Source organism: Prionailurus viverrinus, chromosome C2, assembly GCF_022837055.1.
Source record: "Prionailurus viverrinus isolate Anna chromosome C2, UM_Priviv_1.0, whole genome shotgun sequence".
In the NCBI taxonomy this organism is placed as follows: domain Eukaryota; kingdom Metazoa; phylum Chordata; class Mammalia; order Carnivora; family Felidae; genus Prionailurus; species Prionailurus viverrinus.
The window spans coordinates 55,174,334-55,201,290 of record NC_062569.1 but is presented as its reverse complement, the minus strand read 5'-3'; the positions used below and the strand labels follow the sequence as shown (position 1 = coordinate 55,201,290).

Here is a 26,957-nt window from a genome sequence, read left to right as displayed (position 1 = left end):
GGTGACTTAGTGTGACCCTCCAGATTCTCCAGAGAATTATGCTGAGTGAAAAAGCCAATTCCAAAAGGTTATATACCATAAGTTTCTATTTATGTAACATTCTCAAAATGACAAAATTAGAGAGCTGGAGAACAGATGAGTGGTTGCCAGAAAATAAGAATGAACGGAAGGGCAGGAGGGAAGGAAGTAGGTGTAGCTATACAAGGACAACATGAAAGATACTTGCAGTGATGGAAATATTCTGTATTTTGAGCATCTCCAAGTCAATATCCTGACTGTGATATTGTACTTATAGTTTTGGAAGGTTAAAGGGTTCAGGAAATCTCTCTGCATTGTTTCTTACACCTGCACGTGAATCTACAATTATTACAGTTTTTAAATGGTTTATGGGGTTCATGAGTTTGAGCCTCGACTTAGGCTCTGTGCTGACAGCTCAGAGCCTGAAGCCTGCTTCCAATTTCTGTCTCCCTCTCTTTCTGTCCCTCCCCCACTCGCACTCTGTCTGTCTCTCTCTCTCAAAAATAAATAAACATTAAAAATAAAAAATAAAATAAAAAATCGGGTAAAGCTTTCTGTTTAAGGAAAACAACTGCCTGCTTTTATCTCTTGTAGTAATTTTTTTCACAAGTCTTCAACACTTTTGTCTACATTGTTGGCTGACTAACCCCCTTCTCTCCAGTGTCCTTACCACTGGCAGCAACCATGAGATACAGTTTGGTTAGCAGGTTAGAAGGGGAAGTCTATTGGGCAATCTTCCAGGAAAACTAGCTTCCTTAATAAAAAGGCACAGACTCAATGGATATGCCATTTGCCCTCACTCTTCGCTCCTTTGCCCTTCTCTCTGCTTCGGGTCTGGAATGCAAATGTGATGCCATCTACCATAAGGCAACAAGCAGTAAGGGCATATGCCATCATGCTAAGGATGGTGAGGCTGAGAGCTAGAGAGAAACTGTGTCTTGACTGTTATTTTGAGGTGGCACCAACTTTGGGCTGTCCACCTTTAAAGTTCTTTCTATTTAGGGGAAAAAAAACCACCATTTTATTTTTAAGCCAATGTTGGGCAGGTTTTCTATTATTTGGAACCGAACACGTTTCTAACAAATCCCTCACTCATGGGAGATTCTCAGCAGGGCTGAATACTTTGTCCACCTTAAAAGACTATTGTAAGGATGAAAAGCATGATTGCTACTTAATATTCTTTGTGTGTTTCAGAAACCAAATTGCTGACACTGCATTTTCCTTTCTTCTTTCTCTACAGTATTTTATGTTTCTTATTATTCTCCTCAGCTGGGCTTGAATTTGTATTATAATCAGACTCTTGCCAGTCGCTCTCCTAATTGAATTGGGCTTTTGTTGTAGCTGAGACAACTCAGAATTTTTTAATGGTCTTCCAAAACCATTCCAGCCCAGGGCAGATGCTCCCTTCTTCGACCTCACAGCACTTACTGTCTGCACTTCCCAATTGCCGATTCATCATGCACTGCCCCATGACACTTCTCATACAGCTGTCATAGAGTAATCGATGCTTAGAGCCGGAAGGGACATTAAAGATCATCTTCTCCAGCCACCTCAGTGCGTGTGAGTTGTGGTTTAACTCTTGGATTTTTCTTTATCCCTTCCTGGGTTTACAGCTTGTAGTCTCAACTAGATCTTAAGCTCTTCGAGAAGAGAAAGATACAGAACAAATATTTGTTAAATTACCTGCGACAAGCCAGACCCCTTACACTCATTATTTAATTTTCACAACAATCCTAAGAAGTGGTTAGTGATCCCCACCTGACACGTGAAGGAACTGAAGCTCAAGGAGGTTGTTACTTAGCAAAGGGACGATGTCTAGAAAGAGGAGGCCCAGATTTTGACTTGGATCTTAAGATGCTTAAGTGCCTTTAACCTCTTTCAAAGTTGCTAAACCACTTGATTAGATTTTGCCCTTTGGAGTTCTTCAACCTTTAAACTTTCAGAAATTCTGCATTCTGTTCATATGCTTTCTCTCTTAGTAAGAAATTTAAATTATATCTGTGATATTGTGATTCATAATAAGACACATGTATTTGGTTTTCATCCCCAGTCCCTGACACAGGGCTCCTAAAACTCTTATAAATTCCTAAGTGATATGAGCACTGGAGTATTGCTTATTGTATTGAGATGATTTGGGATGGGATCCTCTTTGGTTCCTGGATGGGGGCTGGTTATCAGAAAGACTAAGTCATTATTAGACGCTTGAAGTCTTGGCCCCTGAATGGCTCAGTTGGTTAGGTGTCCGACTTCAGCTCAGGTCATGATCTCACCGTCTGTGAGTTCTTCAAGCCCCACGTCAGGCTCCATGCTGTCAGTTCAGAGCCTGGAGCCTGCTTCGGATTCTGTGTCTCCCTCCCTCTCTGCCCCTCCCCACTCACGCTCTGTCTCTCTCTATCAAAAAAATGAATAAATGTTAAAAAAAAATTAAAAAAAAAAAAAAAAAAGAAGCAGCAGATTGAAATCTTTAGTCTCACCACCTCTTTCCTCCAGAGGGGAAAAGGGCTGGAAATGGAGTTAATAATTTATCTGCCAATGTGAGGGAAGCCTCTATAAAATCCCAGCTGGAAGGGTTTCAGAGAGCTTCCAAGTGGGTGAACACATCCATGTAGTAGGAGGGTGATGCACCCCAATTTCATGGGGACAGAAGCTTCTGTCCTCAGGACCCTGGCAGACCTTGCCCTATGTATCTTTTCATATGGATGTTTATCTGTATCCTTGATCATATCCTTTAAGAAACTGGTAACATGAGTATTTCCCTGAGTTCTATGTGCTGCTCAGCTCTGTGAATCTAAGAAGTGGGTCATGAGACCGTTGATTTGCAGCCATGTCAGACAGAAATTGTGAGTAACCTGGGGACCCATTACTTGAGATTGACATCTGAAGTGGGGTGAGAATAGTGTTGTGGGACTGAGGCTTTAACCTGTGGGATCTGACACTATCTTCTGACTCTGTGTCCGGGTGTCAGAAAAGTTAAATTGTAGTACACCCAGCAGGTGTCCTGGAGAATTGCTTGGTGTCAGAAAACCTTCACACATTTGGTGACCAGAAGTATCAGAAGTGTTATGAGTGTGGCAGTAGTGTGAGAGTAAAGGGGAAACGCAAAAGAACTGTAGGCTTTTCCAACTCAGTATCTAATAGCCAAATAAGATAATGGTTCTTTGTGTGTAACATTAACATTTTTTAAATGCAATGCTGATAGAACAAAAATATTATACTGTTTTGATTTAGTGAAAAAAATTGTTAGATATCTGCCATGATAAAATTTTATAGCAAAAACACATATATTGTGAAGTTAATGCAGAACAGTTTTTTCTTCCTGAACAGCAGCAAACAGAAGTGCCTTGTAGAGAATAACTCTGTAAGCTATTTGTGATAACTTGCACCACTAAGAAAAACTAATAGAAATACTTAGAGAAACGAAATTTAGTAGTTCCAAGTTTCCAAGAAATGTCAACAACTTTTGATTCCATTAAAAATAAACAATGGTATCTTTCTTTTTTCATCTGCAACATACCCTACCCTATTTTATTTATTTTTTTTTAATTTTTTTTAACGTTTATTCATTTTTGAGAGACAGAGAGAGACAAAGCATGAGTGGGGAAGGGGCAGAGAGAGGGAGACACAGAATCTGAAGCAGGCTCCAGACTCTGAACTGTCAGCACAGAACCCGACGCGGGGCTCGAATCATGAGCTGTGAGATGATGACCTGAGCTGAAGTTGGACGCTTAAGCGACTGAGCCACCCAGGCGCCCCTGCAACATACCCTATTTTAATCTGAGCCTACCAGATTTTAACTTGGAATTTGAAGCCTTTCAGTTGCACTACCTTTTTGCAGAACTTTCTTAAATGCCAGACTGGCAATTAAGAGGCAGGGGGTAATTTCCTTTACTATCATCGCTATTGTTCATGTAACAAAAAAAAAAATTAGGTAATTGGCTTTGAAGAGCACAATCCTATAGCTGTCATCCATCTCCGATATAAGCCAAATTTGATTTTGAAGTATAAAGATAATCTCTTTATTTAAAAAAGTGTAATTTTATATTTCTGCATTTTAAAAAGAGTTTAGTCATAATTTTAGATGCATGCTTTTAGTTAATGTACTTATACATGTCACCTTTGGGAACACAGATGTATAATCTGAGTTTATTTATAACTTGCTGATTATATACTGCTTAAATGTGCAAACTTGAGATATTGCAATGAATATCAATTTAAAAAAAAATCATCGGCTATGGTAATTGGTTGTACATGTCTAAAATGTTAACCAAAAATAAATAAATAACCAGCTAAGTAAATAAATATATCTAATAGGCTCCTGTATATCACGAGGCCACACAGGCATCTAGTCATGGGTATGATGGTACTTATTTACCATAAGCCTCAGAGGACAAGGGCTGTACCTAGTATACCTTTGTATACATTGTGTCTAATACAATCGAGTGTAATAAATATTTGAAAGATGAATGAACGAATATGTTTCCTTCAAGGGCATTCAGATACCTCACTTCTTTGAGTTTCTCCAGATTGCTAGCACAATGTTTTGCTTAAAATAGACAATATTTGTTGTCTATTGGCATGATTGGCATGAGTGTTAAAAGAAAGGGAAAGTCTCCTTTGTCTTTCCCACCAGGCCACACCATTTTTCCAGGTATTATTAGGAAATATGCATTTTCCAGACAGCTGGTCATGAACACCACAGTGCCAAGAGTTCTGGCAAACTAGTTATGCTCTGTGCATCAGTCATTCCACTTCAACTCTTGCCTTTTCTCTGAACCTATGACAATCTGTTAAAGAATTATTATGTAATTGTTTCTCTGTTAAAAACACCACTTAGGGGAGCCTGGGTGGCACAGTCAGTTAAGCGTCCGACTTCAGCCAGGTCATGATCTCGCGGTCCGTGAGTTCGAGCCCCGCGTCAGGCTCTGGGCTGATGGCTCAGAGCCTGGAGCCTGTTTCCGATTCTGTGTCTCCCTCTCTCTCTGCCCCTCCCCCGTTCATGCTCTGTCTCTCTCTGTCCCAAAAATAAATAAACGTTGAAAAAAAAAAATTTTTTAAGAAAAATAAAAAAATAAAAACACCACTTAAAAAATTGAGATAATGTACTACTTTGACAATGAGAAAAGAAAAAAAATGAAGAAACTGGATTCTGTTCATATTTTCTATTCTCCCACTTCATTTATAAAGAAGCTTATAATTTATCAGGGAGGTCTCAAATTGGCCACACCAAATCCAATCTGTAGAAATTTTTGACAGCCTACTATTAGCTTTTTAAAAATTGAGTTAATTGCTCCACCACACAATATTCTTAGTTACAAGCAAGAGAAACTGATTCTGGCTTATTTAACAGAAAGGAATTTGTGAACATGTTCATCGTAGGCCTCAGAATACAAAGGAAGGTGGAGAACCAGACATGGGCCATGCAGCCAGGAACACCACCCAAAATCACACATCAGAGCCAACTTACCCAGTCAAGCCCACACAAACATCACTCTCGCAGCCTGTACCACGGACACACTATTGCTGCTACCACTGCTGCCTCTGCTCTCCTGGGAACGCGACTAGGTGGCACCTATAGGGCTTCCTGAAGTCCCTGCTCCTTTGCATCAATTAGCTCCAAAGTTCAGGGCTGGTACCTGAAATCAGGTGAACCTAGATCACATGAGCAAATGAAGACTGGGCAGTAATTAGAGATGGAGGGAGAGTTGAGCCTTTGCCTGCCACTGTCCTGTGCCTTTCTTGCTGATTTTCATATAACTTCTCCTACTTTGCCACCTCTGTCCCTTCCAAGTTCAGAATCCCTAAACAAGCTAAGTAATTTGCACATTCATTGCCAAAATTAACACAGTTGGAAGCAGGAAGTTAAGAAATCTAATAGCCAGCTGTTCTTGGTAAATATTTATTAGGCCATTTTTAGACAGTGGTAATGTGTTCAATTAATATTTATAAATGTAAAATAGAAAGTCCTAAATGGTCATGACTGCACTCCTCTCGCATTCCTTTAAAATTCAGAATTAGCTCCTGAAGAGTCTGCAAGTGCCTTGAGAAACCAATTAAAATTTTAATCCCTATGTGGAATGATTTTCCTTGCCTGCATTATTGTGCAGGCTCACTGTTTCCTAGTCCATTAGCTGCACTGTCAACCCTGCCCCTCTCCCATAACCTTTAATCCACCTAACAAAGTGAGCAAGCAAACGGCTCAGTGAAAATTTACTTGAGTTCAACAAACTCTTGGATACACTCATTAATTTTCTCAAAAATCTTCCAAGAAAGTAAGTGGTGGCCCAGAATATGATATGTATTTATTTGTGAGTTGCTTGGCATACACTCACGAGCCTTAGTTTCACATAACAAGGAAATGCTTTTGGCTGCAAACATTTTTGTTTCTGTTCAGAACACAATTCATCCTCTAAATCCTAGCAAATAATTTATTGCTGAAATTTAAAGGTTTTCAATAAAACCCATCCCTGGCAGTAAAAATTGTGGACAGTAAAGAATTTTGATACATGCTACATATACCAAAAGACCAAACTGTCAGATTTAGACTAGTTTATATTTACTGAGCATGGATTATGAGTCAAGTTCTAGCCAAGTTTACAAACATTAGCTTAACTGTCACTACAAATCCATGAGGTAGATTTAATCACACCTTACTGAGAAGGAAAGCAAAGCTCAAGGTCTATGGGACCTAACAAAGATTACAAAGCTAGAAGGTGGTAAAGCCAGGATTTGAACCTGACTCCTGATCCCAATCAATTCTCTGCCTTAGCAGACTGATCCAGGATGAGTAAGAGTTTCGGCATGAAAAAGTAGTTAAGGTACACTAAAGTTTAGGCAGAGATGTGTAACATCTAGCAATTCTTCCCTAATTAAAATATTACAGATGAATCCAATGATGAACCCAAATTGCTGGGATTGCATTGAGACACTGCAACTTCGCATCCTATCATTTTAAAATTGACTTCAAAGGAAGGACATGTCTAAAGCAAATGGGCGTTTCACCTGATGAAAGCATGGTTAGATATAATTCTCCATATCTCAATGCATAGGTTTGGAAGGCAAAGACAAATGAGCAAAATAAAGCAAAACCACATAGAAAATAATGAGTAGAAAAGTTGTCTTATAATGGCTAGTGACTACATAATTAGACAGTCTATGGTTGGAGCAGATACTTTGCAGTCTTTTTTTCCTTCTTCAGTCTTATCATTCCTTGTCAACCTAAGTAAGCCTGGACTTGTAGAATAGGACCTAAAGCTGGTCCAAGGGTGCATTAGCATGGGTAATGGATTCTCGCTCTGCTCCACAGCATGGAAATCAGGAATATATCTGGCCCAAGGACCATCAGGGTAACGGATTCTTGCTCTGCTCCACAGCACAGAATTCAGGATTATATCTGGCTCAAGATGTTTTAGCTTAGAGAGGTTACAGTAATGAATGAAAAGTTTATTTAGGAGTATGAGTACTACATACTCTATACCTGCAAGCCTTACATGGGTCATAGGACTCTGAGATAGATGAGGTACACCTAGCCACGGTATAGTTTTCTCCAGCATGTACCCACACAAGACCATGTCCTGGACTGCTTTAGCACCATATGTGTACGACTAGGTCTGAAGTGGGCAGAGGAGCTTTGAAAGGTATGATGTGAGCTTCATTTGCTCAGATTTACCAGATACTGGGTATTTGCTGGTGTGGCCTTTTTGAGGGATCTTCAAGGGGAAGCACTTCTGTCTGTTAACAGGCAAAGAGAACTGATCTCTCTACTGCATACTCTACCAGCTCTGACTTCATGCTGCACCTTTAAATATACACACCATGTTTGACTTGCCCAAGTGGTGTCTGTATCTGGTTGTTTAGTTATCTGAGCCTATTACTCACATTTATTAACTTTGTGTGTGTGCAGAACCAAATGTCTAAAAAACTTCCAAGACTCTTTTCAGAAGAAAAGTATAGAATTATTGCCAAACTGGTGCTTGGTAATGGTTCTCATCCTTGACCAAAATGTAAGGCTCAACAGGAATCTTCAAGAAATGATCTCTTTCCATCACATCTATCTAAATGAATACTCTTTTAGACATATCACATATTCTTAAACTAAGTTCTGCTAAGTAACTCACACAGAAAGGAAAGTCTAGGTCAAAACAGGCATAAAAATTTATGAAATGTGAAATGTGCTGTAGTGGTAAAACTTCTAGAAGGGTCTTTGTGTAGCAACAGAATCTAATGTCTTTTTTTATGTAGTATCTTGATATGCTACATATGGGAGGAGAAAACCTTCAAAAGTAATTTGATACTAATTTGAAAACGTAGGTGTAGACTTACAGGAATTAATAACCTCTGGAAAATATTTTTATCTGCAACATATCCTGTTAAATTAATGTCTACTCAGCAGAAAGCTGCTTCTTGCCTTCTCCTGTGTTTACAGCTGATGGAACCCTCAGTCCATTTCCAATATTCATTTAACCATTTACCCATATCTTTTACTAAGAAGCACTCCTTCCCATTTTATTTTATTGGTTCGCAGCTGTTTTCCCTCTGTGGATCCAGGCCAAAGGAAAAAAATTAACAAGGTTATAATGTCTTTGAAAACTTTTAAAATGGCTACTTCACTCTTATTATTAAGGCCATATTTTTAGGGAAAGCACTAGGATATAGCACTCTGATATAATTTAGCTTCATAAAGCATTTAGCTGTTTTTAAGGTTAATACAGATATTTAATAGGCTTTTTCTTTCAATCATTTTCCAGTTTGTGTAATTCACCAATACTACTGTTTTGTAGTAGAAAGGATAGAGTCACAAAAGGAATAAAATTCCTTTCACACGGTTTCATGGTTAGACAATGGGACTCCATTACTTAGCCTTCTGGTTTCTACTCCCCTACTTCTTCAGATAAATTATATTAACCAATTTACTTTAACCTTGAAGTTATCAGGTCAGTTTTTTTTTTTGTTTTGTGTGTGTGTGTGTGTGTGTGTGTGTGTGTGTGTGTGTTTTAATCAAGAGAATAAGTTAAAAAAATTTTAAAGTAAACCCTTTATTGAAATGCAACAACCAAAGGAAAGCACAGATCTTAAGTTGTACAGTTTGATGAATGTTCACAAACTAGACACATCTGTGTAAACAATGCCAGATAAGAAAAAGAACATGGAGTACCTGGCTGGCTCAGTTGATAGAGCATGTGCCTTTTGATCTTGGGGTTGTGAGTTCAAGCCCTTTGTTGGGGGTAGAGATTACTTAAAAAAAAAAAAAGATTAGGTTAAGAAAACAACATAACCAGGACCCTAGTTGTCCCCTTTGAGCCCTAACCCCAAGAGGTTTCACTCTCCTATTTATACTATAGATTAATTTTGCCTATTTTTAAACTTTACATAAATGTAAATTGCAGTATATATATCTTGGATCTGGTTTCTTTCACTCAACATCACATTTATGAGATTCATCCATATTGGTACATGTAATAATTGGTTTATTCCACTGAATACACTGTGATTTATTTATCTTTTCTACTATTGATGGACTTTGGGGTTGCTATTATGAATAGTGCTGCTGCGAACATTCTTGTACATGTCTTTGATGAATATATGTGTGCATTTATCAGGGATATACTGGGAATTAAATCGTCAGGTCATAGGGCCTCATTTGGTACTGGCTGTCTTTTTCTTCTGGTAGGTTGAAGAGTATGCTAGAGTTGGCTCCTACCAGGTCACAGGCCCCAATGGTTAAATTTTCAATAATTTTGAAAGCTAGTTGTTAAACACAACCATTATTAAAAATTAAATAATATAAACTTAAGTAAGTTATATCAAAACAAAGGTAATAAGTATTCAAATTTCATTACCTCCCATTGTATTGCATTTGACTATCTTTAATGCCTTTAAGGTTATTTATATCAATTGTATTTGTATGGTGGGAATACATTATAATGGTGCACTGTCATGTATTTCTTCAGCAATAGCCTGTGGGTAATATGAAATTGACTACAATGGAGTGTTTACACCATAGGAACTGAGAAATGCTACTTATAAGGACTTGATTTATTGTACTATTGATTTATACAGACTTAAGAAAGTGATGCGGAAATGTGAATAATGCAGGTTAAACTCAAAAGTGTCATATTTGTAGTTGATATGTTGTGAATAGCTAAAAAGTTATCAAAGCATGGTTGAATTACAGATATGGATAGACTTCAGCAAAAATCAACAAGAGCATTCTATAAAATCAATTGGCTATATGGAATTTAGAATGAGAAGTATATATTATATTGTATTTTTTTATTATTATTTGTCAATTTATGATATACACACCATACTTTTTTCCCCCCTGGAAAGCCTATTGTCCAACCTTTACCAGCACAGTTTTGGTTATAGTGCTATCACACTGTGATTTAAGTTTACTTTCCCTGATGACTAAGGAAGTTGAACACATTTTCATAAGTTTATTAGTCACTAGAATTTTTTGGTAAAATACCTATTAAGCTATCCATTTTTCTACTATGTTCTTTTTCTTATTGATTTATAAGAATTATTTACATATTCTTGATGAGTCCTTCATTGAATACATGTATTGCAAATGTCTTCGCCCATTGTGTGATTTACCTTTTCACTCCCTTAGTGGTTTTTTGTTTTTGTTTTTGTTTTTACTTAAAGAAGTTCTTAATTTTCATTCAGTACAATTACCAACATTTTCCCTTGTGGTTAGTGCTGTTTCTATGCAGTTTGAGAAATATTTGCTATTCTGAAGATGCCAATGTTTTCTTCTAGAAGCTTTACTATTTTACCTTTCACATTTAAATTTTTTTTAATGTTTATTTTTTTTTGAGAGAGAGACAGAGCACAAACAGGGGAGGGGCAGAGAGAAAGGGATGCACAAAATCTGAAGCAGGCTCCAGGACTGACTGTCCTGATGCTAGGCTTGAACCCATGAACCCTGAGATCATGACCTTAGCTAAAGTCAGACACTTAACCGACTGAGCCACCCAGGTGCCCCATACATTTCACATTTAGATCTGCAATCCACTTGGGATCAATTTTTCTCTATAGTGAGGGGAAAGCTAAGATTTTTTTTTTTTTTTTGGTCCAGATAGATATCCAATTGGCCCAGAATTATTTTTTTAAAGACCACAAAATTAACTCTACACACTCAATTCCTATACCCTTTTATCTCTTTCTCAAACACATCAACACTGAAAGTCACATAATAAGCAATTATGTCAACATCTTTTTCTGATATTTATCATTAGCACTTATAACTTTGCAAACTATTTACTTTCAAAATATTAAAACAATTTCTTTCATGAAATTAAAGCAAATTCTGATAGCACACTCAGATTACTGAACAAGTTAATATTTACTTGTATAACCTTATGAGAAAGAGTAGATATACTTGTCAATAAAGAGTGACCAATTCTTTCTTCAAAAGAGAAAATAGACTGTTGACCATGACAATCTGGTTTTTCCTATGTACAGGATTATGTACTCTAGGAGTAATTAAAATAAATAAAATCCATCCAGGAAGAAGATACGAATGGGAATATCATTTCTTATATATGAGAATTAATTTTTAATTCTGTTATTGATTCCATTGTTTAGAAAGAAAGCAAAAACCCCACATTTCAATTGCATACATTTATAAAATGATGGACAGATTTTTTATATTTGCAGTTTGATTATAAAGAGGACCTAACCTTCCACTAGAGGGCATCTTTACCCCATTTGGACTTCTGTTTTGGACTTTTGTAAAAATAAATAACAGCAACTAACCTTTTGCTTACCTTTTAACTATACAAGACCCTATGGACAAAGTTGTGAATGGTCTTGGTGTTAAAAGAGATCTTATAAACACACACATAATCTTTTTCACTAACAGTTCCTGTATTAATAGCTGTTACTGTTATGAAATTGTCTTTGGAACTAATTATCCCAATTCCAGAGCTTTTCTTTTCCACACAGACAAAAAAAGTCCCTTTCAGTATAGGCCGTATGTATATAATCAACACTAAAATACTGATTATTTAATTTATTATGTACTCTATAAAATAGACTTTCTAATTGTTATACCAATGGGAAAAATCACAAAGGAAAAATGGATACATTTGACTCAATACAAAAATATTTAAATGTAAGGTAAAATTATACACACAATTGAAATGCAAATAAAAAACTAGAAAAATAACTGTTACCAATATGAGAATGTATTAACAGCACCAAAATATATAAATACTTCATGCAGATATATAAAACACAAAGCTCTTAATAAAAGTAGACATAGTATGAATAGATAATTTAATAACAAAGTTAAAAATTAATAAGCCTCATTAATAATCTAGAAACAAAAAAATTATGATATACTTTCTAACCTACAAGGTTAGATAAAAGATAGTAAATGGTAATGAAGGTGGAAAGAGAAGCACAATTTCGTGCACTGCAGGTATAAGAAAGTGCTGACTTGTAAATATGAAGAGTGATCTAATGGGAAAATCTTCATTTTTCAGCCAAAACAGTAAAGATTGGCTCAGGTAAAAATCACCAATAAATGCTAAATGTAGGGGTGCCTGGGTGGCTTAGTCGGTTAAGCATCTGACTTCAGCTCAGGTCATGATCTCACCATTCCTGGGTTTGAGCCCCATGTTGGGCTCTATGCTGACAGCTCAGAGCCTGGAACCTGCTTGATTCTGCGTCTCCTGTCTCCCTCTTTCTCAATCTGTTCCTCCCCCACCCTCACCCCCCCCCCCCCCGCTCATGTTCTGTCTCTCAAAAATAAATAAATGTTAAAAAAAAATTTTTAATAAATAAATGCTAAATCTAGAGGAGACTATCTACAGGGTCTTACGGTGTCTTCCCATTGTAGAGAGGGAAACATTTTCCCTTTACCTTTCTGGGTTCTGTGGTTAAAATCCCCCCATAATAAAAAAACAGATTTAACACAAGAAAAAAGAAGTATATTAACATGTACACCTCATATATATGTGGGAGATACCCAGGAAAAATGAGTAAAACTCCCTGAAACGGCCCAAGTCACGACCTTAAACATCATCTTCACGTAAAGACAAAAGAAAAATGTTGGGAATTTAGGAGGTCAGTTATGGAAGCTTACCAAGAAAAACACAGTAAACAAGGTAAGGTTGTTATGCAGATTTAAGAAATCACCTTCTTCATTGATGAGAGTTTCTTGTGATTTAGAGTCATTCTTTTCTTCCTGGTACAGACAAAGACCTCCTTATCAATAGAGATTCTCTCACCAAAGGGTAAATACAACTTTATTTTTAGAGCTACTCCTGTGTCTACCCTTAAAAATAATAATAATAATCAGCCCCAAATAATCCTTATGCCAAAGAGGAATATTTTAGTGTGGCATATTCTGCTACCCTTCACTCCTACCTTTGAAACTCCCTCCAGAAGTTTCACAGTCCAGAAGCTGAGTTGGTAGGATTCCTCCACCTCAATGAACCAGAGTCTTAGTACTAAGAATATACATCAGTTCAGTTCACAAGTTGTGTCTCACTTCAGGAGGTGGTAAAGAGGAGAAAAAAACAATTTCTCCCCTACACTTCTAGGTTTTTGGATGAGATCCCCCAGAAATAAAAAGATTAACAAAAGAAAAACAAATTTAATTATGTAGGTACATATGGGAGCCTCACAAAAATATGAGACTTATAGCAAGGAACCAAAGCAAGAAGCTTTAATACATTTTAGACAAAGAAACAATAAACTTGTGAAGAACTGACAAGACAAGGTTTGGGCTTGAGGTGAAATGGTGAAGAAGTAACAAGGTTCATTTATATAGCCTTCTTGGCCCTATCTCCTATTTTGGTGGTAAGGAAACTATCTACCCTGCTGCTATAAGGAGGGTACTTTCACATAGGAAAGTTATGTTCTACTTAGAGGGGGCAAAGGAAGGTCAGAACATCCTTGCACTGACTCTTTCTCAACTACCTTTAATTCAAAATAATCAATATGCCAACATGGCACATTTTAGGGTGACATGTTCTGAACCCTACAGAAGTAACACATCGAGATCCCAAAACTATGCCTATAAGGTTCAAGCAAGGAGGTAGTTAATAAGAAGCATTTCTATGGAAACAAAAGGAAAACAAAGGTTAATGATTGAAGCAGCCTATAAAAAGCCCAATTTGAGTCCTGAGGGCAGCCAATGATTTCTAGATGTTGGGCCCATAGCATCTTTTTCAGTTTGAATGTCTCTGGTGATGCCATCACGTGTTCTGAGTGGCCACACAGCAACAGGCATAAAGGTTGTTTATACATGATCTGTTGCAGTGATTTCTCTGAAGTTTATATCAAGTCACCCAACTTCAATTTTCAGGGAGAAAGGACAGCCTTGAAGTGAAGAAAACCGGAAATGTTAGTTTGGAGAGTTGTAGCCAGATACCTGAGGAAATGAGAAGATTTCAGGATACAATCCAGTTTATAGGTAGATAAAAAACCTTCAAAGATAACTAACAAGAGTAGAATCTAATAATCACCAGAGTTGTACTACTGAACATAATTTTTCTCACAGATTGCTTATTAGTAACAAGAGAAAAACCCCAGCTAACATAATGTAAAAAGCCCAGACAACCCCTTGACCAGACCAAAATTAATACAACAAATGAGAGACAGACAGCACATACATTATGTGCCTCCAGGTGTGGTCTCCTGAGGACATAACATTACTAATGTACTATTCTAGGCAAGATGCATAATCTGAAACTAATCTTCGGGAAATGTTAGACCAACCCAAAATAAGGAATATTGTACTGTGTTTTCAGGGGGCTATTTTTGTTTTCAAAACTGCTAGTGTCATAAAAGACAATGAAAAGCCAAGGACTTCTTCCATATTAAAGGAAACTAAGGGGCTCCTGGCTGGCTCAGTCAGAGGAGCATGCAACTCTTAATCTTAGTGTTGTGTGTTTGAGCCCCACATTGGATGTAGAGATTACTTAAAAGTAAAATCTTAAAAAAATGAGAAAGACTAAAAAAGATGTGACAACTAAATACAGTACCTGAACCTACATTGAATCCTGTGCTGAAGAGGAAAAAATTACTATAAAAAGCATTATTGGGTCAATTGACAAAATTGGATTATGGATGGTGGATTAGGAAATATAATTATATCAATATTAAGTATGCTAAAATTGATAACTGCACTGTGGTTATGTAACAGATATACCTGTTCTTAGTAATGTTATAATAAGTAAACAAGGAGGCCATTAGACTAGGGTGGTTTTGAAACCTTAGCATTGCACATAAGCAAACTAAAACCTAAGACTGTACTTCAACATTAAGAAATCAAAACCAAAGGACAACCAATCACACCCAGCCAGCTAGGTTTTTCCAAATAAGGCAAACATAAGTTTTAGCCAATCAAATAATTTCTTTGTTTCCACACTTTCTCTATAAAAATCTTCCCCTGCTTGTGTCAGTGGATTACCCTTAACCACATCTGGTGTGGTACTGCTGGATTCTAATCAATTTTTGTTCAAATAAACTTTAAAAAAATTATAAATATGCCTCCATTATCTTCTAACAGTTCATACAGACTGGAGTATTAGGGTTAAATATAGTGGGAAGAAATGGTTCGCAAAAACATACATATTCTCTGAGTTTAAATCTATACATCCATCTATCTAGATAGACAAATAGGTTGTAGGGGCAGAAAATTTTTACTTCTACCCTTTAGGTTCTTTGGCTGGTCTAATAATTAAATTGATATAAGATAGGTTAACAGAAGAAAAAAAATTACTAACATGTATACCTCCTATATACATGAGAGAAACCCAAGAAAACTGAGTAACTCCCCCAGATGGCCAAAGGCATCACCTTAAATATCATCTTCAGCTAAAGGCAAAAGGAGATGCTAGGAGTGGAGATTCAGTTATGAGAGGTTACCAGGAAAACCACAGTAAACAAGAGTGAGGTTCTAATGCAGATGTAAGTCCATGCCTTCAGCACCCATAAGAGTTTCTAGATTTAGATATCCTTCTCTTCCTGGTACATAGAGGGAGACACCATTACAAATGGCGATTTTCCTTATAAATGTAAACGTCTCTTACAAAAAGGTAACTTCTACTGGGCTTTCAAAACTTCTCTTGTGTCTGCAGCTTCTTAAAAATAACCAGCTTAAAATAATCACTATGCCATAGAGGCATATTTGGGGTTGGTATATTTTGTCTCCCTTCAGTTCTATCTTTGAAACTTTAAAAAAGTTTCAAAACTCAGAATGTAATTTGATAGACTGCTCCATATCTCACTGAACCAGTCTCTGTCTTGAGAATATGTCAGTTCAGTTAAACATTTATGTCTCATTTCAGGAGGTGACCTTGCAACTGGGCTCCCAAGGTCAGGCTTATATTGCACAAGCAATCAGGTAATTAATAAGAGGCATTTTTATGGAAACAAAAGAAAAACAAAAGTTAATGATTGGAGCAGATTATAAACCAGTTTCTGAGTCTAGGTGGGAGCCAGTCAAGACTAGATGTTAGGGTCAAAGCATCTTCAGATTAAGTGGGGGCAGGCAGTGGCAATCTGAAAGATTTCGTATTTTGCAGTTTGGATGTCCCTGGTGATCTTTCTGAGTGGTCCCCATGGCAATAGGCATGAACAGTCTACACATGAGCTATTGTAGCAATTTTTCCAAAATCTATATCGAGTTGTCTAGTTTTAGTTTTTAGGAATTCAGAAAAAAGGGGCAGTTTTAGTTCTCAATGATTCCAAATCAAAAGGATGCAAGAAAACTGGAAATGTTAATTGGAGAGTCACAGCCTGATATTTGAGGAAACCAGAAGAATTTAGGATCCAGTCCAGTTTGTAGGCAAACAACAAGCCCTCAAAGACAATTAATCAGAACTAGAATGTAATATCCATAAAAGTATGTTACTGAAACTTACTTTTTCTCTCTAAAATTACCCTCATTTCCACTAAAGATAGCCAAATTATGGCTAATTTTTTTGCAAAATAAGTCTGGTTTCAATAAACTTGGCCTGATTATTTACATAAGCATGGCAAGAATAGTGGTTGGCCATGTAGGCTCTTTTTAAATCTCCTTAGCTGGAACATTTCTTAAGGAGTCTTATATTGAACTTTTAAAAGCTTCTCCAGGCCAGAAAGCAAAGCCAAAGATTTGCCATCAGATTTGCCTTGTAATACCTATAGATCTGGGTAAATTCCTCTTCTCAAGGTCCACAAAATATCCTAAGGTTCCTGCATTTGCCAGAAAGTGACAATCCTTACTCACCTCGTAAGGCTGCTGGAAACTGTACAAACAAGGTACCAGGCAGTTTTTCCAAGGGGCTTTCTTAGTTCCGTAAAGTCAACCTTAGTTCCTTAAAACTGTCTGGTCATACCTGACTCTATCTGTATCTCTCTCAAATATGACATTCCAGTCAAAGCCATGGTAATATAACTAATGTTTACAATTGTATCCTGTTATAGGAGAACACTATTATTGGACTTATGCAAATAAATAAATTGCCATAAAAAAATGTAAGAATGCTCACTGCGAGTTTCTGAATTCTGGAGGGGTTGGGTAGGGAGAAAAATATAAATGTTTCAGTTTGTTCACAAAGGTATATTTTATCAAATTGCTATAAATTATAGTTAGCTTAAGAGAAAAAGTTTCCTTAAATCTGGAAAAACAAAACATCTTTAAAAATCAGCAATATTTGAAACAAAAAAAAACCCCAAAACATAAAAAATATAATTATCCTCTTCAGTTCATTCAGTCCCATGTTATTAATTCTTTTTTGCCTGAATCTAGTTTTTCCACTAGTTCCAGAAATTCTTCCCCAGTTCACTTTTGTGATCTTAAGGTTATCAGAACCCTGTATTCCTCAAAAGTCCTTTCCATCAATATTTGAAGATAAAACACACTTGCAAAATTATCAGAGTAAAACAATAACTGTCTATAAATGACAAAAGACTTAAAAATGCTCAAGGTTAAAGAAATGCTGAGAATTCACTCTGATGCAATTAACAAGGAAATTTGGTTACTTCTGTGACAAACAACACTTCAAGATAATAACTAGAATTACAAGTGCTAACATTATACCAAGACAAACAAGATTTTTAAAAACTTCATACATTTTCTAGAACACTTATATTAATAACATATCTTCACAAATACAACCTAAGAAGGCTTAGCATCACTTATTTGACAATACTTCCCATGTAATTTAATATACTAAATAAGCCTAATTAGGTTAACAAATCTTTTAAGAGCTTCTTGGAACCTTCTAAAATATCCCAAAGTTTCTTCCAGATCAAAAGTACTTCACTAAGAATTTGACTTTGAGGGGTGCCTGGGTGGCTCAGTCAGTTGAGCATCTGATTCTTGATTTCAGCTCAGGTCATGATCTCACGGTTTGTGAGTTCGAGCCCCATATCAGGCTCTGTGCTGACAGCATGAAGCCTGCTTGATTCTGTCTCCCTCTCTTTCTGCCCCTCCCCTACACACTCTCTGTCTTTCCAAATAAATAAAAATAAACTTTATGAAAATCAATTTGATTTTGAAGAAAGCACAAGTGTTGGTGAGGATGTGAAGAAAAAGGAACCCTTGTGCACTGGTTAGTGAGAATGCAAACTGGTATAGACAGCCACTATAAAAAACAGTATGGAGTTTCCTCAAACAATTAAAAAATAGAACTACCCTACGATCCCATAATCACACTACCAAGTACTTACTCAAAGAATACAAAAACACTAATTTGAAAGGGTATATATACCCCTATGTTTATCTGGAGCATTATTTACAATAGCCAAATTACAGAAGCAGCCTAAGTGTCCATCGATGGATGAATGGATAAAGAAGATAAATGGTGGGGCTCCTGGGTGGCTTGGTCGGTTAAGCGTCCGACTTCGGCTCAGGTCATGATCTCACGGCCCATGAGTTCAAGCCCCACGTCGGGCTCTGTGCTGACCGCTCAGAGCCTGCAGCCTGTTTCAGATTCTGTGTCTCCCTCTCTCTCTGCCCCTCCACTGTTCATGCTCTCTCTCTGTCTCAAAAATAAATAAATGTTGAAAAAAAATTTTAAAAAAAAGAAGATAAATGGATAAAAAATGGATATACATTTATAATGGAATATTATTCAGCCATAAAAAATGAAACCTTGCCATTTGCAACAACATGGAAAGAGCTAGAAAGTACAATCCTAAGTGAAATAAGTCAGTCAGAGGATGACAAATACCATATGATTTCACTCATATGTGGAATTTAAGAAACAAAACAAAGGAAAAGAGAGGGAGAGACAGAGACAAACCAAGAAACAGACTCTTAACTATAGAGAACAAACTGATGGTTACCAGAGGGGTGGTAGGTGGGGGGATGGGTAAAATAGGTGATGGGGATTAAAGAGTACATTTATCATAATGAGTACTGAATAATGTATAGAATTGTTGAATCACTGTATTGTATACCTGAAACTAATATTACACTGTATGCTAACTATACTTAAATTAAAATTAAAAACTTAATAAAAATTTTTAAAAAAGAATTTGATCTTGGAAACTTCAAACGTATCAAAATGTTTGGACACTTGACTGAATAGGATCATCATAGGTCACTGTGAAATACTTAGTTATCTACTTAACCAAGTGACAAAGTCTTCAAAGGCTACACAGTTCTAAGCAAAACTTAGCTCCTTTAATACCAAGAAGACTAGGTTTACTTTAGTAATCAAAAACCCAACAAAAACAACATGAAACACAGGAAATCACTTTGATAAGATACAAATTCTTTGTTCTAGGCAATCACCCAGAAGGTAAGGAAAGACCCTTTACAACCTCTTATCAGGAGCGGACCAATAATTCACACAAACTTTGCACTTTTAATAGATGAAAGAAAATTAAGTTCCAGTTTTATATAAGTTCATTATTGATATTAAGGCTTGTTTTTAAAACACTTATAACAAATTAATTCAATCTTATCCACTTTGATCACACATAAAACTCCTTTGCCAAAATTCCTTTTTCATAAACCTTCCACAACTTTCTACGTCTATTTTAGCTGGTCCCTTGTTCTCTTTCTCATTAGAGATAATCGGCTTTGCTTTAGGACAAAATTACTTTCTTTTCCCTCAACAAAAATGCAACTCTGTTCTTCATACTTTTTCTTAATAAAAGCATACATCTTACTTTCTTTGCATATAGAAATGTGTCCCTTATGATTTCTAGCAGTTTTAATTGCATACATTAGAATTCTTAACCCTTAGAGACTTTAATTTCTAGTAAAAACTAAGAAGAAATTGTAAACTGCCTGTTACACTGGCATTCTTTAGATTGGCAAATTTATGAATACATATCATACTTTCTAGAGGCATGTGCCCCCTTTAATAGTACAATCTTTCTAAGTGGCACAAGACATGTTTACTAACAAACCCAAGCATTTTTAGTTTTTCTGTTGTAAGAAGATAATAGTAGATAAACCTGATGTAGAGAACAAAGGCAAAAGAAATATAGAAAAAATTAAATTTCCTTACAACTTACAGTGACCTTCCTCTAGGAACTCGACTGCCTCCATGTTAATACTTTAGCCTAAAATAAGCCTGAGCCCGACCTCCAGGATCCTGTAAGTCTCCTTTAACATATAAACATTCCTTTGGCAACTTCCTTTATCTCTACCCACCAAGGTGTATGCTAGCAATCATCCTTCAAACATATGGCCCATTAATAAACATCTGAAGGGTCTCATGACTAAGGTTTTACTGAAGAATAGTAAATAATCTCATCCCAACAACAGCTAGCCTTGCAAGGTCCTGGAAACCTTGCTTCCAAATTCCTTAGAGACTTTTTTCTATCCCTAACCCTCTCCCAACTGGAAAGTACATAATCAGCTACTCCTCACAACCCCAGCGCAGCTCTTTCTGCCCACGGGTTCTGCCCCGCGCTTTAATAAGACCACCTTTTTGCACCAAAGAGGCCTCAATAATTCTTTCATGACCATTTGCTCCAAACCCCAACGTTTTCACACATCAAAACCTATGTTCAATAATTAACGTTTCAGTATTTTATCTTATTTGGAAATGATCTACATATTTAACGAATTTCCATCATCTAATTTAACTTAGTAAAACTCTAAGGTTTTAAGTTACCAAAAATATTTGGGGAAACCATTTACGTAGACAAAAATATTGCTGAAAAATTCATCTATAAACTTTAACCTCACTTACACTTATTTAATTCACTTGTTCTTAATAATTATGTCCAGATTAGTTATGAAAATTTCATGTCTTGCTGACGAATTTTGTAACAAAGATAATATAAATTTGATTAGTAAACCCAGGTAGTTGTCTATCTACATTACATTTAATGTTGTAACTCTGAAAACATGTCTATTTTAATTAAACCAATACATTTCGAGTAGCTTTTATTTACCAAAGATTATCCTAGATCAGGTGAACTTGAAAAGCAACCGGGTTAGTTTCTGTTATTCAGTTACATTTTTTTTCAGAATTTTTATAAACACTAAATATATATAAGCACTTGTTTGTTTAAGCCAACTACATAAAGCTCTTTCACAAATTAATTCTGGCAATACCATCTGGAGGTAGAAAAATATCACACATCTACAATATACATTCATAGATACACATAAACATACACAGACACAACCATGGACCTTACAGTTACCAATATTTGTGGAGAAGATTTTTCATTTGCCCAATTTCCAAATACACTCTCTCCCTCCCTTCCTCTCTCCCTCTCCCTCTCTCTCTCTCTCTCTCTCTCTCTCTCTCTCCCCCTCTCTTTAATAACCCTACTAATGAGAAATTTCTCCCTAAAGTTTGCATTTCAAAGAATGGCTCTTAGGTCCTAAAGAAAAAGGGCATAAAAAATCTACATCGCAAAGGCACAGAGAAAGTATACACGTTTTCTCCGAAGTGGAAGTTTTGGGGGCATATTTGCCTATTATCAGCGGTCTAGTGTAATTTAAATATGCCCTTCCTTTTTCTGAAGTGCAGGAAAATTCCATTTCCAACGTCCCAATATCTGCAAGCATTTTGAGATGAATGTACAAGGTCTGGGATTTGGTAAAGATAGGTGGGATATGAACTGCTTCTAGAGTCACATTCTGGCTTTGTAGAGAGTTGCAAGACAAAATCAGTTGTTTCAATTGTCCTAAAAAACTGAATTACAGAGGTGCCTCTGTGGCTCAGTTGGTTAAACGGCCAATTCTTGATTTTAGCTCTGGTCGTGATCTCATGGTTCATGGGTTCAAGCCCCACATCTGGCTCTGTGCTAACAGTGCGGAACCTGCTTAGGATTGTTTCTCTCCCTTTCTTTCTGCCCCTCTCCTGCTCCCACACGCATGTGCACACACTCTTTCTCAAAATAAATAAACTTAAAAAAAAATGGATTACAGCCTGAATATCAAGGGCATGATCATCTTTTCAACTATACTTGCTTCTTTCTTTAGGGGCACATGGGTGGCTCAGTCAGTTACATGTCTGACTTCAACTCCGGTCATGATCTCACAGTTCCTTGGATTCAATCCCCACACTGGGTTCTGTGCCGACAGCTTGGAGCTTGGAGCTTGGAGCCTGCTTCAGAGTCTGTGTCTCCCTCTCTCTCTGCCCCTCCCCCACTCACACTCTGTGTGTCTCTCTCTCTTTCTCTCTCTGAAAAATAAACATTTAGAAAGTTAAAAAAAAAACCTTGGTTCTTTATATCAGGGAGATTTCTAACTAAGATGGGAATCAAAATAGGGGCGCCTAGGTGGCTCAGTCGGTTGAGCATCTGACTTTGGCTCAGGTCATGATCTCGCGGTCTGTGAGTTCTAGCCCCTCGTAGGGCTCTGTGCTGACAGCTCAGGGCCTGGAGCCTGCTTTGGATTCTGTGTGTGTCTCTCTCTGCCCCTCCCCCACTCATGCTCTGTCTCTCTCTGTCAAAAATAAATAAATATTTAAAAAAAATTTTTTTAAAGATGGGAATCAAAATAATTATGCCTTTGTAAACTCTGTATAAATATTTTAACAAAAGCCTTCTTTCTGAGTATACAGTTCAACCTTGGCCTTTTATCAGTCTCTAAACATTGGACTTCAGCTGATCATTTTTTTGAGGGCCTAGGAGTAATTTTGGTCATTTGTTCCTCTGTGAGGTGGGTTGTGAATGACCACTAACTTTCTAACTCCTGTCTAAATTTTGTAAGATATTCTAAAAATGGAGGTAGAAGGGCTTTATAACTTAAAAGATCTGTTGCTATACAGGGGATAAGTGTTCTTTGGGTGGAGGGTCTAGGATAGATCCACAAAGGAGATTGCATAGGAAAATCTGAAGCTGGTTGTTTACAGGGCCCTGAAAAGTAGGAGTGTGAAGAAATAGCAAAGTAAGCCCTACTGCCTGTCCCAGGTGCTTCTGGTAAATTCACTTTCTGCCTTTCAGCATTTATCTTAATAACATGTACACTTTGGTCTCAGAGATTAGGCTAGAGTGTTCTTTATAAATCTTGTAAGGAAAGGGGAGTTAAACCGTTAGGGAAAAATCTGTTATATGATGGCCAACAGGACTGATAAGGGAATTTCAATCCCTGCCTGAAGACTTCCCTTGCAGATTCTTGTTCCCACCCTGCTTGCCTCAGGCGCCAAATTACTACTGTTGGGAAAATAAGTAAAGTTCTGCACCATAAGATGGCCCACGGAACTAAAACAAGCTCTAATTCTCAGCTTAGAGACTCCTCTTCCGGGTTCTTCCTGTCCTGTTAGCTGTGCGTGCGCGGGCACGAAAGCCGTCAGGAATGCGGAAGATGATGCTATAAATTACCCTTCCCACCTGCATTCGACGCTCAGACCTCTGGACAATAATCTCCTCTGAGCCCACCGGTGTAAAATAAACCTCCTTCCTTCCAAGATCTCCGAGTGCCGCTTGGTTCTTCTGCCAGGTGATCCAGACCAGCTTCCGTAATAAAAACAGGCAGACGGGGCCAGGTTTGAGGGAAAGGAATTTATGGTGGATGTGGATATTATTTTTTCCTTAAGTCTAATTTCTGTTCTTTCATCTTGTGAGGAGTCTTTAAGGCTAGGCATTATACCTCTTTGTGTCCACTTTTTAATGTGGTCTTTCTACGGGTACCAATAAGACAATTGTTTAGGGGAAGAGCTCGCTTTTTTAAAAAAAAATTCAAATATAGAACTTTGTCCAAGTCAAAGAATTCATTATCTGGCAGTTAATGAGGGTCTATTAATCTTAACAGCAACTCAAACCATTGAGCACTTTTATGGCTTAACCAGAGATGAAAGAGCCACCACACAAGAGGGTGCAAAAAATGCAGACCTTCTTAGAACCAGAAAGCTTACTCCCAAAGGTAGTCTAAGAAAGCAAAGGCCTTCATTTTTATAAGTGGTAAGAATGGTGTGGTGAAAATATTGTTTCCGGTTTCCCACAAGAACATGAGATACCTCCAGACACAGTCCCAGGAATCTGTGATAGCAGGTAGATGCTACTATAATGGGATTTTTTCATCACTAACAGAACAATGGAGGTTGAGAAGGCAAAAGCCCCTTATGAGCCAGGACTTCCAATAACAAACTCCCCTGAGAGCGGGCACAGTTAGACAAAGAGAATGCTGCTTGTGACTTTGTGGCTCAGAACCCCTGTTATTCAATTGGCCATCAAAATGCACACTAGTAAGTGCACCTTCTGGCTGGGAGACCAGACAGAATATTCTCACTGGTCACAAAGCCACACTCTTAGGACATAGAACAAGATAACAAATGACACAGCAGACAGAAACAAAGAAAAATTGTGACTATCTCTGGGAAGGAAAGGATCAGTAAAAAACAAGAGTACTCTTTACCAATGCAGAGGCCACTTTTAGGAAATAGGCTTGAGCAATGGCACCCTAAGTATGGTAAAAGGGCCCACAGTGACCACCCAGCTGAATGCAAATGGGCTCATTCAAAATATCTATAAGCCCTAGCTGACCAATAGGATTCTTACAACTGGGCACAGTTACCAAAAAAAGGAAAATTCCATATATTCCCATAACTCTTCACTTCCTCCCTTAACTATAGCCCCCCCATCATTGCCTCTTGGCAGTCTCTCCTTTGCTATCCTGCCTGCTGCTCCCTGACAGTATATTCAAAACTTCTATCTCCTTTGTTCTGCCTTGGGTGAATTCTTTCACCGCCCACACGGCCAGCCTCCACCCAATCAGGTTGCTCCACAACAATTCTTTACCAGAATCACTATACCAAAGGAACTAGTTCCAGACATATTTCCTCCTGCTAATATACATTTAGAAAGGGAAAAATTCCCTTACCACGCTTGCTTTCATCAGACCCAGCAGGCAGAGAACTGGGAGACTGACATGATAAGAATTCTTACCTTCTGCTGGCTCCTGTCAGAGGTCACAGAATCACTTAGCTGCTGCAGCCTCAGAGCAAGCAAAGTCAAGCCAGTCCTTCGTGGTCACCATCTGTAGGGGCAAAAAAGTTTTCCCTTCTTCCTGTCTAGGTTCTTTGGTCTAAAATTAAGTTGATATAAAACAGACCAACAGGACAAAAACAAGCAAAGTGCAATAGAATATATACCTCCTGTATACATGGGAGAGACACAAGAAAACTGAGTAACTCACCCAAATGGCCAAAGGCATCTCCTTAAATACCATCCTCAGCTAAAGACAAAAGAAGAGGTTAGGGGTGGGGAGCCAGTTATGGGAGGTTACCAAGAAAAGCACAGAAAATAAAAAGTAAGGTTGTAATGTAGATGTAATTCCATGCTTTCTCCACGGATAACAGTTTCTAGAGACTAAGAAACTATGAAAGGGCGGGCCTACGCCAGCCGACTCCATCTTGTTCTGTGTCCTTCACCTTGACCACACCTCCTCCCCTCGACTCCATCTTGTTCTGTGTCCTTCACCTTGACCACACCTCCTCCCCTCGACTCCATCTTGTTCTGTGTCCTTCACCTTGACCACACCTCCTCCCCTTGAGTAAACCCTCCCTCACCTGCCGGACCCTTCCCCAGGACCCCTCCCCAGCCAATCGGCTGAGGCCATAGCCATTACCTCACCAACTGCCCCAGGCCCCAATAAAACCTTTGTCCTTTTGAAACTCGTGCTCTTTCCCTGGTATCTCACCGCTGCGTCGGTGCAGGTAGGGGATTGAACTCGAGCTAGCTCGAATAAAGGCTCTTTGCTTTTGCATCGGACTCGGCTCCCTGGTGGTCTTTGGGGATCACGAATTCTGGGCATAACAACTATACAGTTTCTTCTTCATCCTGGTACACTCAGGGAGAAACCCTTACAGAAATGGAGATGTCTCCTATAAATAAATGTACATGTTTCTCACAAAAAGATCACTTCCACTGGGTTTTCAGAGTTTCTCTTGTGTCTGCAGTTTCTTAAAAATAACCAACTTAAAATAATAAATATGCTAAGGAGGCATATTTTGGGGTGGCATATTTTGCTTCCTTTTTATACAAGTAAATACAAATAAATATATATTACATATATATGTATATATATTGAAGATACATATACATGGAGAGAGATGAAAGTACCAATAACCAGAATACCATAAATACCACCAGAATACCATAAAGATTACTTTAAATGAGAAACATTTGAGCTACAAAAGATGCATAAGGAAATCTTATCTGAAATTTCCTTATCTAACTAAAGCAGAGCCCCCAGAATATACAGCTGCCATTAACCCCCCTTTAAGGAATTTTCCTGTTTGTGAGTAAACGGACTCTAGAACCAGTAGTTGAGAATTCAGCCGCCATAAATTGCCCTCCAGGGGAGTTTCCAGCCAGGAAGGAGATGGTCCATTAACATTGGGAGGAAAAAGTCTGCATACATTCTCACTGAAACTCTTACTACCCACACCTTTTCCCCCTACTAAACTGCTATATAAACTATTATGAATGTTCCCACATGAATATAAATAAATCTTGTCCTTTCTCCTGTGAACTCGACTACTGTCAATTAATTCACAGGCCCCCATGACTCCAAT

The 26,957-nt window shown here is 37.6% G+C and overlaps 1 protein-coding gene and 1 pseudogene across 1 annotated transcript in view; both read right to left on the bottom strand.

The window, feature by feature from the left end:
• LOC125174444 (40S ribosomal protein SA-like) overlaps positions 1–26,957 on the bottom strand; it is a 92,839-nt pseudogene that overhangs the window by 2,945 nt on the left and 62,937 nt on the right.
• The window catches only part of NMD3 (NMD3 ribosome export adaptor), an 82,197-nt gene that overhangs the window by 38,366 nt on the left and 16,874 nt on the right, over positions 1–26,957 (bottom strand). Inside the window, exon 3 of the mRNA XM_047874390.1 lies at positions 25,327–25,417. The gene's annotated coding sequence lies outside the window, so the exon portion shown is untranslated. The remainder of the gene's footprint in view (positions 1–25,326; positions 25,418–26,957) is intronic.